The following is a 12106-nucleotide window of genomic DNA, read 5'->3' on the forward strand; positions in this document are numbered from 1 at the left end:
TCTTTACCTGAGGTAATTCGCATAGGGTTTCTGTTCACCTGCAACAGAGTAAATTTCGGGAAGCTTCTTGGGCCAGAAACTTGTGCTCAAGAATCATAAAACAAGCCTACTGCATGGGAGAGCATACTTGCCAATGTCACATCCGATAAGGGTTTAATCTCCATAATTTACAGGGAACTCGTACAACTGAACAAAAGGAAGATAAATAATCCACTCAAAAAATGGACAAAGGACCTAAATAGACACTTTTCAGAAGTGGACATACAGAAGGCCAGGAGACATGCTCAAAGCCACTAATATCCGAGAAATGCAAATCAAAGCAACAATGAGGTACCATCTCACACCTGTCAGAATGGCTACCATGAACAAATGACAAGTGCTGGCGAAGATGTGGAGAAAAGAGAACCTTGTGCACTGCTGGTGGGAATGCAGACTGGTGCAGCCACTGTGGAAAACAGTATGGAGTTTCCTCAAAAAGTTAAAAATGGACCCGCAGCGGGGAGCGGGCGATCTCAGACTCAGTGAGGCAGCGGCGGCCATGCGTACCATGGACTCGGCCCTCGAGGGCTATGAGCTCAACGGTGACCTGCGATTGGACTTGCCCAGTGCCCCGGGTGCCCCGCCGACACACTGGGGCAGGAACAGGCCTATCAAAGTGAACCATTACACCAACAAGAAGAGTACCGCAGAGAGCACGCTGGACATCACCCTGCTGATGGCCAACACCTCGCAGCCGAAGGTAGTCATCAGCCAGGGCCCCTGGGGGTGCTCATCTCCATCTCCCTGGTGCTGCAGACCTGCGTGGGTGTGCTGCTCATCTTCCTGGTCAGATACAACCTCAACAACCCAGCCAAGCACGCCAAGTTGACTTCCTCAACAACCTGGCCACCAGCCTCGTCTTCATCACAGCCTTCGGCATCCAGAAGCCTGTGGTGGACCTAGTGCCCCGGCAGTGGGCTCTGTTGCCCAGCCTGTGCCGGCCACAGCCACACAAAACCCAGGAGCTGCCTCGACCTTGGGCCACCTGCCTGTGCACTGCACCCCTGAGAACACCAGAGCCAGGACTGGACAGGAGGATACTCGCCAGTGTGAGTCCTGCTCTATCCGTGGCTCCTCTCCCCTGAAGCAGGGGCAGCAAGGCCCAGAGGAGAACTAGACCCCCAAGGAGGGCCATGGCTGGCACAGACAGGCAGCAGACCTGAGGAGGGCAGGGAGGGGCCAGGGCCAGCCTTAGTCTTGGGATATTTCCAGAAGGACAAGGAGATGCCCTCCTCAGCTAAGCACCTCTGGAGGGCCTGGGGCCCCTGCCCTTCCTGCCCTGGGACACTGGACCAGCAGCTCCCCCCGTGGCTCTGCCATGGCTATGGACCATGCACCTACCTTCCGCCAGCCCCACTTTTCTAAGCACAAATGACCAAAAAAACGAATGCTCCTTCCAGCACAGTCTCCCTCCCGGGCCTGGCCCTAGTTCACACCTCAGGCGCCTTCTCCAAGGCTGAGAGCTTGGGCGGCTCCTTGGCACTTGGCATCTCCAGTCAGGTCCCAGACCAGGGTCTTGGGTCTCCAGTGCCCCAATGTCTTACTTTTATAGAAGAATAGGTTAAAGAGCTCCCACAGCCCAGGCCCCGAGGCCATGGGCCAGGGTCACACTGCAGGTCATCGTCTGCTCTATTGGGAGCCTCCCTGCACACACTACGCTGACTGTCAACAGCTTCACTGGAGCTGGCCAGTGGCTCGGTTGGTCAGAGTGCAGTCCCAATACACCAAGGCTGCGACTGGATTCCGGTCAGGGCACAGACCCAGGTTGCAGATTTAATCCCCAGTGGGGCCAGTATGGGAGGCAATCAATTGATGGTTCTCTCTCGCTCTCCCTTCCTCTCTCTAAAATCAATAAGCATATATCCTCTGGTGAGGATTGAAAAAAACATTAAAAATGGAACTCCCATTTGACCCAGTAATCCCACTTCCAGGAATATATCCCAAGAAATCAGAAAGAATATATGCATCCCTATGTTCATAGCAGCACAATTCACCATAGCTAAGATTTGGAAACAGCCTAAGTGCCCATCAGCAAATGAGTGGATTAAAAACTGTGGTACGTCTAACAATGGAATACTATGCTGCTCTAAAAAAGAAAGAGTTCTTACCATTTGCAACAGCATGCGTGGACCTGGAGAGCATTATGCTAAGTGAAATAAACCAGTTGGAGAAAGATAACTATCACATGATCTCACTCATTTGTGGAATATAATGAACAACTAAACTGATGAACAAAAACAGATCCAGAGACACAGAAGCACTGAGCAGACTGTAAAACCTCAGAGGGAAGGCAGGGGAGGCTGGGGGGAGTAAGACATCAGCCAAAAGACTTATACCCATACATGAGCATGACCAATGGACACAGACACTAGGGAGGTGGGAGCATGGGCTGGGGACAGGAGCGGGCGGGGAGGGGTCAATGGGGGGGAAAGGAGACATATGTAAAACTTTCAACAATAAAGAAATTAAAAAAAAAACAAAACCATAAAACAGTGCTCCTTTTCAACACCAAGCCCAGAAAAAAGAATTTCCAGTGCTGGCTAGAGACCTCTGGCACCTGCCTCCTTTTTTCAACTTATCTGAAGAAAAAGCACACTCAGAGTGCACACTTGCAATCCTAAGATTAAGAGAGGAGCCGAGAGGAGCGATGAGGGGGAAGACAGACATTTTCTCTGCATAAGAACAGGGACATTGTCGGCACCAGAAAGGTTGGGCCAAAAAGGAAGGCCTAGTGGACAGAGGCTTAATCGCCCGCGGTGTCAAGAGCAGGGGAGGAGGCTGGGCAGGCAGACCTGCAGCCCACGGGTGGGCACCAGGGTGGGGTCTGGAGCTGGACCCGGCCTGCGTGGAACTCATCTGCTTTTGGCAGCTGTAACTTCCTGTTTTCAAAGGGCAGGAGGCGTTGTTAAGAGAAGCCTCTCCCTGCTTACTGGACAGCAACTATTTCTCACAAAACACAATTTTTGCTGCATTCAGTGGAGATGAATCAGACGCCAACGGAACCAATTTATTTTATACAAAACAGAGTTCTGTGAGCATGGGAAGGTCCTCGCGAGGCCAGTGGGTTTTACTGAGAGCAGAAGAATAAGTGAATCATTCCAAGATGTTAGACAAAACCCAACACACCCAGCTTCCCCCGGAGAGACGGCACTGGTGCTTCGCCCTCGGGAAGAGCGGCAGGCGGGCTGCAGGCCCACCGCTCCTCAGGGACCCATTCTTTCAATAAGGTCTTAGCAACACTTTATCTCTTGTCTTCAAGGCCAGTTTCGGTGTTGGAAATGCCACTCCACCAGAAGCGGGGCTTACGGTCCTTCCCCCACCTCATCTCCAGTGCGAGCAATGGTGCTCCTGCAAGAAAACCTTGTTTCTGAAGGTTCCGGCCTGCTCTCCGTGCTGGCTTTGGCGTGGTCCGTGGGTATCACCTGCTTCAAGCCATGGTCCCGTTTCAGTCCGTGAGAACGCTGGGAAGAAACCATCTGAATGTTTGCTCAAAGCCCCAGCTCGGTCCAGGGAATTCCCAATTCTCTTGTGTGTCCGGCAACCCGCTGGGGCCACCTGAAGAGGGTCCCCCCACCCCCCATGCAGGAGGGTCCTGGGCGAGAGCACCCTGGGCGTGAATGAGAATTCAGGCATGACGACCTTGACACAGGTGAAGAAATGGGATGAGAGGGAAGCAGACGGCATTCAGATCGTCCCAGGTGGTCCTCTACCGCAGTGCTTCTCAACGGATGATTCCGCCCCCAGTGGGGAGAGGGCAGATGCTGCTGAACATCCCACAGTGAGGAAGTATTTGCCCAAAATGTCCTTAGTGCCGGGACCTCAGAGAAGAGGGCCCTGAAGGAGCCGAGCGGAGCCCAGCGCCAGCCGACCCGCACCTGCAGGTGGCCCTGTCCTCGGTCCTAGAAGAATGCCGAGGGGGGTTCTGCGGTCCCACAGCCTCCTACCAGCTGAAGCAGGCTTCGGCAGACTGGGCCACAGGAAGTCTGGGTGAGGGGAGACGCCTCACTCGGTTCCCAGCCATCCAAATGGCACACAGGCAAAGGCTTTACAGCTGCTATGTCACATCCTCAAACGTGAAGGACAGCTTACTGTCCCCAACAGCTCTCCACGAAATCACCCACCAGTCTTTCTTCCCACCCCACTCCTGGAGCCCCCTTTACCTCCGAAGGAGGCACCACCGGAAGTGAATCAATGGGCTGGCCTGCTGGGCGGGCTGGTGGCGCCCGCTGCCTGCCTGTGCCCACACTGCCTCTTTGTGTCTCAGCGAGGTCCCCACTCCCCCTCCTGCAGATGGTTAGCTGCTTCGATTGTTTCCCTCACAGGACCGTCCAAACCACAGAGCTTGGCACCACCTTCAAACTTCCCATTTGCCAGCGTCTGTTTATCAGATCCAAGGCGTGCTCTCAGGGGCTGATGGGCTGACAGGAGCCGTTTCCAGCCCGGAGGGAAGTCCAACTGTTATATAAGGCCACGCGGAGCCCCTTTCATTCTCCCAGACCTGACCCAGAGGTAAAGTGCTTTTGGAAACAGCAAGGTGACTGGCAAGGTGGCTGGCTCAGACAGAATGACAGTCACTTCTGCCCCGGCCTTCCTGCTCCTGGCTCCAGGCGGAGGGTCCCGGTGGGCGGGAGTGGAGGGGAGAGGCAGGAAGGGATCTTCAAATTAACCCTGACTGGATCACACACAGTAGCCTGAGTGATCTCTTCAGAACGTAATCTGGCCATGGCAGGGGGCCTGCTAAAGCCCATCACCAGCAATGCCGCACACAGTGTTTCTCAATCAGATCCCCTGGACCTCCCCTCCCTGCATCTCATCTGCCACCTCCCCACCTCGCTCACGAGGCACAGCTCACACAAGCTTGTGTGGCCCTCCACACTCATCCCTCCCTCAGTGCTTGAGCCCATGCCGGGCCCTCTGCCTGGAATACTGTTCCCTCCCTGTGCTTTGCAGCTTTACTCAGCGAAGCCATCCCCGGCCCCATGACTAAGGGGCCACCTCTTGCCTCCCCTTCCCAACACTCACAGAAGAAGCACTCGATCAATATTTCTGAATTCCTCCCAAAGTTTCCTGCATTGCAGAGTCCCCTACAGGCAAATAATCCCAAATACAGGTGTTTGCCCTGGCTCCCCCGTTAGCTTATGGTCTGTCTTTCTTGTTTAAGAGTCATGTGGAAAGGAGAAATATGTACTACTCTTTGTAATATTTTAAGCAATAAAACACTTTTTAAAAAAAAAAAAAAAGAGTCATGTAGCAGACAGTGAGCTTCTAGAAGAAGACCTGGAGGCAAGAATTTGAATGCATGGCACCTTGAACCAGCTACCACCCGAGTGACCAAATTTAATGAAGCTAGGACATTGGGAGTTGTCCCAGGCAGGTTCAGGCACCCGTCCTGTCTGTAGCGGAGGACTATTCCTGAGGGAGGGGCGAGGAGGGGGAGGGCCTTGATCCCCAGCACTTCAGCCTCCCTACCCAAGTGTGCCAAATCTGACACAAAAAGGCCTTGGACAAAGACATGCCACCCTGGCAGGTGGGAGCCGGTTGGCTGGTGTGTACTGGCATGGGCAGGGCGAGGGGACACGCCCTCGTGAGCCACCCCAGCAGACCTTCACCTCCCTTCATGTCCAAAGCACAAAGGGTCAGTGTCCCTCAGTCACTGCTGACAGTAACTTCCTCACTTGCCCTCTGGTCCCATCCTGCACTGGCTACCAGCACATCCCCTTCCCTGTCTTGGAGCAGTGGGGCAGGGTCACACCATCCTCTGGCCAGCCAGGAGGTGAAGGCTGAGGGTCCTTACCTGCTGCCTTATGAGCTAATGGTCCCATCAAACACCCCCTGGTGATACAAGGCTTCTGTTGTCCATGTCCTTGCTTACAACCTAATGCCTCCAGCTATGCCATTTCTGAAAACACAAGCATTTTGCTCATTTAAACTTAGTAGCATAGCCATGAGGGTTTTCTTTGTTTCCAGGCACCTTTTGTGATCTTCCTTCCCATGTATCCGATAATAAACATCAGAAACGAATGAAGGGCTAGATGAGTGAATGGCACTGTCATTGGTTTCCTGACTCCAGCCCAGTGGTTTTGCCAATGTTTGCAAAAACAAGCAAGTAGAGATGGTTCTGGGGAGAGGGGCAACTCCAGACCTGGTCCCTTCAGGCCACTCAACCACACCCAAAAGAAAGCAAAAATCCTCTTCCTGTTGGAAAAGACCAGAACCCACCCCAAGCCCACCCTAGAACGGTCTGTGCACTTACCAGAGTCAAACATCACGGGTCCAGACACGACGCTGGGTCCCACATCCTTTCAAAGGCAGGACTCTCCCAGCAGCCCTGCCGGCTCTGGCTACCGCTGCTCTGGCTTGTGGGTTTTTGCAGGAAAGAGCCTAAAGTGAAAAAGAAACCTCCAGAATTAACACCATGTCGTCCCATCCTCAGCACATTTCTTTAGAAATTAAAACAAAAGATGAAGGTGGAAAAGTTTCTTTTCTCTTTTCCGTTGCATGGCTCCTGAGGACACCACTGGCCTCTCATCTGTGTCTAAATTGATACCCAGATACCTACAGAGATCAGTGTCTTCCCACTTGTAGGAAGGGTCCCCTGCAGGCCTCACCCTGCGCTGGCAGCTTTGTTGCTTTATCTCATTTAACCCAGCACCTGCAGAAAGATGATGAGGACACTGAGCTCACAGCACTTTGGTGCAAACTTGACAAGGTACTGGGAGGGCTCAGGACCAGTGCTCTCAGAACCAGCAATCTGGCTGAATGCAGCAACGACAGCATGCATGTGTGTGTGCAGGAACACAGGAGCACACAGAGCTGCCACCTGCTGAATGCCCACGGCAGACCACGTTCTGGGAACACAGACAATAAACAGGGGCCTCCCGGGTGCTCACCATGTCCCATGGATCCGGCCTCAAGCCTAGGGCTTCACCGCTGCTGCTCTTCAGAGCTGCTGGGATGTAGTGAGGTCCTCGGGGCTCAGTCCCTCTCTCTCTTTGCCTCTTAGCCCCGTGCAGTTTCAGAATCACCCACTCTCCCTCGTGCCCTTTTTATTCATTCAATCATTCATTCACTGGACATTTTCTGAGTTAACTTCCATATACTAAGAGCTAAGCACTTGCCAAACACAAATTAAAACGAAAACAGCCCAGGCAGCCTAGTGGCCCCTCACAAAAGTAGGCAGCAGCGTCCCTGGTAAAAGTGACTTCATTCATTCATTTCACAAATAGGTACTCCAAGCCAGAAGCTAGGAACCCTATGCTGAGCTAGCAGGCATGGTCCCTGCCCTCACTTCTCCAAAGAGCAATGGAGTCTAGTGATTAAGAACGTAGGACCTGGGGCCTGTGTTCATATCCCAGACTCCTCCACTTTCCAGCTGTGTGTCTTTGGGCACCTTACTTACCCTCTCTGTGCCTGAATTTCCATTACTATAAACAGGAGATCATGATAGTCCCTTCCTCATAGGGTCTTATTAGACTTAAATGAATAAATAAAATATAAAGTATTTAGAAGAATGTCTAGCACATAGAAGCACCCAATGTTAGTGTGATCATTTCAAGCACGTGGAGAAGATGGATGTTAACAAGATGTATGATTCCAAACAGTCATAAATGTGTGGCAGGATAGAACCCTCCCTCCTGCTTGATACAACCCGATATGCAATCCTTGCCTTTTCTTTGCTTTTATTCCTTTTATGTGTTTTTAGCCTTCACACCCACAGCCCCCCTAGGAAGGCAACCCGTTCACTCACTGGAACAGCGCACCCCCTCTCCAGTGTCTAGGAAGGGGCGCCCAGGTTTGGTGGCGAACAACTTGGCTTTGTTGGTATGGACCTTCAAGGTCTATGGCGAAAGAGAAGAGACAGTAGTGTTTGTGGAGAGCTGAGAGGACTGAGGCAGGCGGGTGCTGAATCAGGGCAAGGGGCTCCCCCAGTTCCCAACCTTGCATTGCATACTCACATATTTTCCATCTGAGCCCCTCGATGACAGAGCCGGAGGGCAGTCCTGTGCCTCTTGCTCCCTGCCATCCCCGCAGCACCAGAACCGTAGTACATGGAAGCGCATGCGTGCCTAGAAATGAATGAGGCAGTGAGTGAATGAAGGGGGGATGAACTACCAGCACCTGGAGCATTGGGCAGGGTAGAGAGGGGAAGCCCCCTGACTTATACGTGGGGGACAGGTTAAACCCCCATGCTGGGCCTGGCTGGTATGGCCCCTTCACGATGCTATGCGGGGAGGGCCATGCCTGACCTAACCCTTCCCATGGGCAGGACCCCTGTCAATCCCAGCAAGGCCCCTCACACTGTCCTGGTGATTGGCTTGTTTTATTTCCAGAAGCTTCTTTCCCCCGATCCCACTCAAATGCCCAGAAGCCTCTTTAGCACCTTTCTGAGTTTTGAACATCTGTGCATCTGATTATGTGCAGCCGGCGCTGACAAGCTTCTGCCACCTGACGAAATCACACCCCGGGAGTGAGAACGGGCTCCGGCTGGGCCTGGCAAAGGTGAAGCCTCCTGCAGCCCTGGAGACCCCCGCTGAGAAGGGGCTTCCCACCGGGTCTGCAGTGGGTATGTGGGCAAAGGGCTTCAGCCCACATGTTCCACCCCCTACCTCTCAGTTTCTGTGAACCCAGCCCCTCTGCTCCTAGTAAACAAGTGCCTGGTCCCATGGACCCAGCAGAGCTGCCTCTGTGCTTCGGTGGGTGGCAACTGGCTCGTTGCTGTGCGCCTGTCTAGAGCTGCAAACCAGTGCCCTAGAGTTCTCAGCTCACGAGACTTTTTCCCATTCAATCCTGAAAAACTAAACAGCAGACAATAGTGGGTGGGAGTGGGACAGTGGGTGCCCCTCTAGATGGTAACACATCAGTTTACCCCAGACCTCACCACTCCCTATCACTCATCACTGTAAGGCAGTGATTTTCAATCTTTTCATCTCATGACACACACAAACTAATTACTAAAATTCTGCCGAAACCGGTTTGGCTCAGTGGATAGAGCGTCGGCCTGCGGACTCAGGGGTCCCGGGTTCGGTTCCGGTCAAGGGCATGTGCCTGGGTTGCGGGCACATCCCCAGTGGGGGATGTGCAGGAGGCGGCTGATCGATGTTTCTCTCTCATCGATGTTTCTGACTCTCTATCTCTCTCCCTTCCTCTCTGTAAAAAAATCAATAAAAATATATTTTAAAAAAAAAATTCTGAGGCACACCAAAAAAAAAAAAAACCTTTTTTTTTTTTTTGCCGATCTGACAAAAAAAAAAAAAAAGGTATAATTTTGATTCAGTCACATCCGACTACTATTGTTGTGCTGGCTGCCATTTTTTTATTCGACTATCTAAGGGAAAAGAGGTCAGTACCCCTGACTAAATAGTCAGGTATTGTATGTTTTAAAAATTCCCGCGGCACACCAGCTGAAAATCGCTGGTCTGGAGATTTGCTGCCTGCCAGGTGCTGTGTACCAGCACAGTTTTTCTCATGATAGGGTGAGTTAGTTTCTTTCTTTCTTCCTTCTTTCCTTCCTTTTATTCATTCTTTTGTTTCATCTTTCTCTCATTCATTCACTCATTCATTCAACAAGATGTCTTGAATGTTTACCATGAGTCAGGCACTATTCTCAGCACTAAGAATATAGCAAGGAACAAGACAGCAAAAATACGGGGGAAACAGACAAAAAGCAAGGCCTTCGGGAGCCACCAGAGCTGGGAGAGGCCAGGAGGGAGTCTTCCCTGGAGCCATCAGAGGGAGCACGTCCCTGCTGACACCTGGATTTTGGACTTCTAGCCTCCAAAACAATGAAAATACATTTCTGTTGTTCAGAGTTGCCCAGTTTGTGGTCATTTTTAACGGAAGCCCCAGGAAATTCACACAGCACCCACCCCTGCCCCCGGGCTTCACCCCATCAAGGGCATCCTGGGCTCTCAGGAGAAAGAGGACGCTCATCTTGGTTTCAGGCTCCTTCAAGGTTGGCCAAGCCCACACCCCATCCTCATCTCCCACCCCACCTCTCTGTGCTCCAGGCTTCTTTTTGTTCCTTGGTTTTTCTATGTTCTCTCCCTCCACTCTCCCTTAAAAGGGGTCTTGGTGACAGGGAGAAGGATGGGACCCTGAGGCTCAGTTCCCCTGGGGACTGCATCCCGCCAGGGTGACAGGGCAACCTGGAAGAGAACTTGGCCCCATTGCTCACTAATTTTTCCAGAACCTTCCATGTGTTTTCAGTTTCTGAGTTCCAGCCCAGAGCCCTTCACTCCGAAAGGTTTACCTGCAATGCTGGCCTTATATGGATTTTTTAAGAGCGTGTCTGTTTTAGCTCCAAACTCTGAACATGACCCATTGGGTATCTTCCATCTGGCACCTCAACAACCACATTCTGTGACTTCCAGGTCCTCGCACATCCATGGTTTTGCTTTCGCACTGTGAAAGGCCCTTTGTTGCTCTCAGGAAATGTCACAGTAACAATGGACAGTTAACTTCACTCCTCTCTCTGGGCTGGACCCAAGCCAGCAGGGATGGGAGGCAAAGGGCCATCAAGGTGGGGTCAATCCTCCTACTAAGGGTAAGCTTCATGTGGGCCCGGCCTCCCTCTGCTGCACCCCAGCCAGCCCAGGGTGTTCAGTAAGCTGATTATGGAAGATGTCCCCTGTTCCACGCCCAGCATCCACTCAGCTCTCTCTACGTTCCTCAGCTCAGTTCCCTTGACTGACCCTGGTCCTCAATTTTATATGTAAGAACCCAAGTCGGTCAGACCATTCTGTCCCATGGTTCAGGGATAAGCATGGGACCCAATCAGAGCCAACAACTCACATGGTGATTGTTTCTGGGGCTTCTAAAAGCACTCCCTGCCCCCCTAGTTCTGGAATCCGGAAGCTTGTGTGGGCCTGGAACTGCTGGCAGCCATCTCGTTAAACTGAAAAGTGGGACCAATGAGGGGAGAACTTGGTCCTTTCTCTGTTCCGAGAGCTCTGACTCAGCTTGCCCGAAAGCCAGATTTGATTCAGCCCCTGGATTATTGTTCTATAAGTCACTCATTCTTTTTCACCCCCTTGAATTAGTTTGGATTGGGTTTTCTAACATATGCAACCATAATAGGCCTGTCCAATTATTCTCTGTCCTGTGAAAGTCCAAAGTTTCCCCAAGATTTCTGTGAATTCCAACTGGTCTGGTCTTCTCGAGGGCCCCTCGGATCCTGAGATTCTGAGTCCTCTTCACTGAATTAACATGGCGATGGATCCTCCCGCTGCCTCGGTGAGCCCGCTCTTCCACGCCATGAACAGCCTCTTAGGGAATTCAGCCTGGACTCCCACCCCATCCCCCTCTCCAATCTCCTGAGGCTTCTCGGGGACAGGCATTGCTGGACTCGGGATGTGGGCCTACAGCTCAGCCTACAAAGAGCTTCTAACGGATCTTTAGACATACCTGTTCTGGAAAGACCTGCCACACCAGCCGACTGCTCCATCTCCAAGTAGTTCGCAGCCTCGTACGAATTCTCTGCCTCCTTCCTGCTCTTCCCATGCACAGGTGCCTGCTCCCTCCAGTGCAGGTTCAAGCCTCCCTTCCCCCACAGCAACTTAGCACTCTGTTTTCAGTTTCCTCCCTGATAGGGATTCTCAGGGTGGTTTTAGGTTTTGTGCTCTACTGCACAGTGAAATTATTACCGTCGCCATGTAGGGGGAGCACCTCTCCAGTATGCCAACACTGTCTGGGCCTATCTTGCAGGTGGCAAAATGGAGATTCAGAAAAATCCAATAGCTTGCTCAAGCTCTCACAGCTTGTGAACGGAAAATCCCAGTTGAGACTCAATGGAGGTTGGAGCCAGATTCTCCCTTCAGCCAGAGTTGCCTGGGGGAACCCTGTGATGATGGGGAGCTCCTTGTCTGCACTATCCAACAGAGTGGCCACATGAGGCTGTCCAGCACAATTTGAACATCTTACATTTTATTGCAATTAATTTAACTTATATTTACATTTGCACACATAGCCAGTGGTTCCAAATCAGACGGCACTCCTTTAAAAATATATATATATATATGCTTTTATTGCCCTAGTGGTCAGCAAACTGTGGCTCGAGAGCCACATGTGG

The 12106-nt window shown here is 51.9% G+C and overlaps 1 pseudogene; it reads left to right on the forward strand.

The window, feature by feature from the left end:
* The first annotated feature begins 547 nt into the window (after positions 1–547).
* On the forward strand, positions 548–1124 carry LOC132240137 (ninjurin-1-like; annotated as a pseudogene).
* The last annotated feature ends 10982 nt before the right edge of the window (positions 1125–12106 follow it).

The sequence above is a fragment of the Myotis daubentonii genome, chromosome 8 (genome assembly GCF_963259705.1).
Source record: "Myotis daubentonii chromosome 8, mMyoDau2.1, whole genome shotgun sequence".
Lineage (NCBI taxonomy): Eukaryota > Metazoa > Chordata > Mammalia > Chiroptera > Vespertilionidae > Myotis > Myotis daubentonii.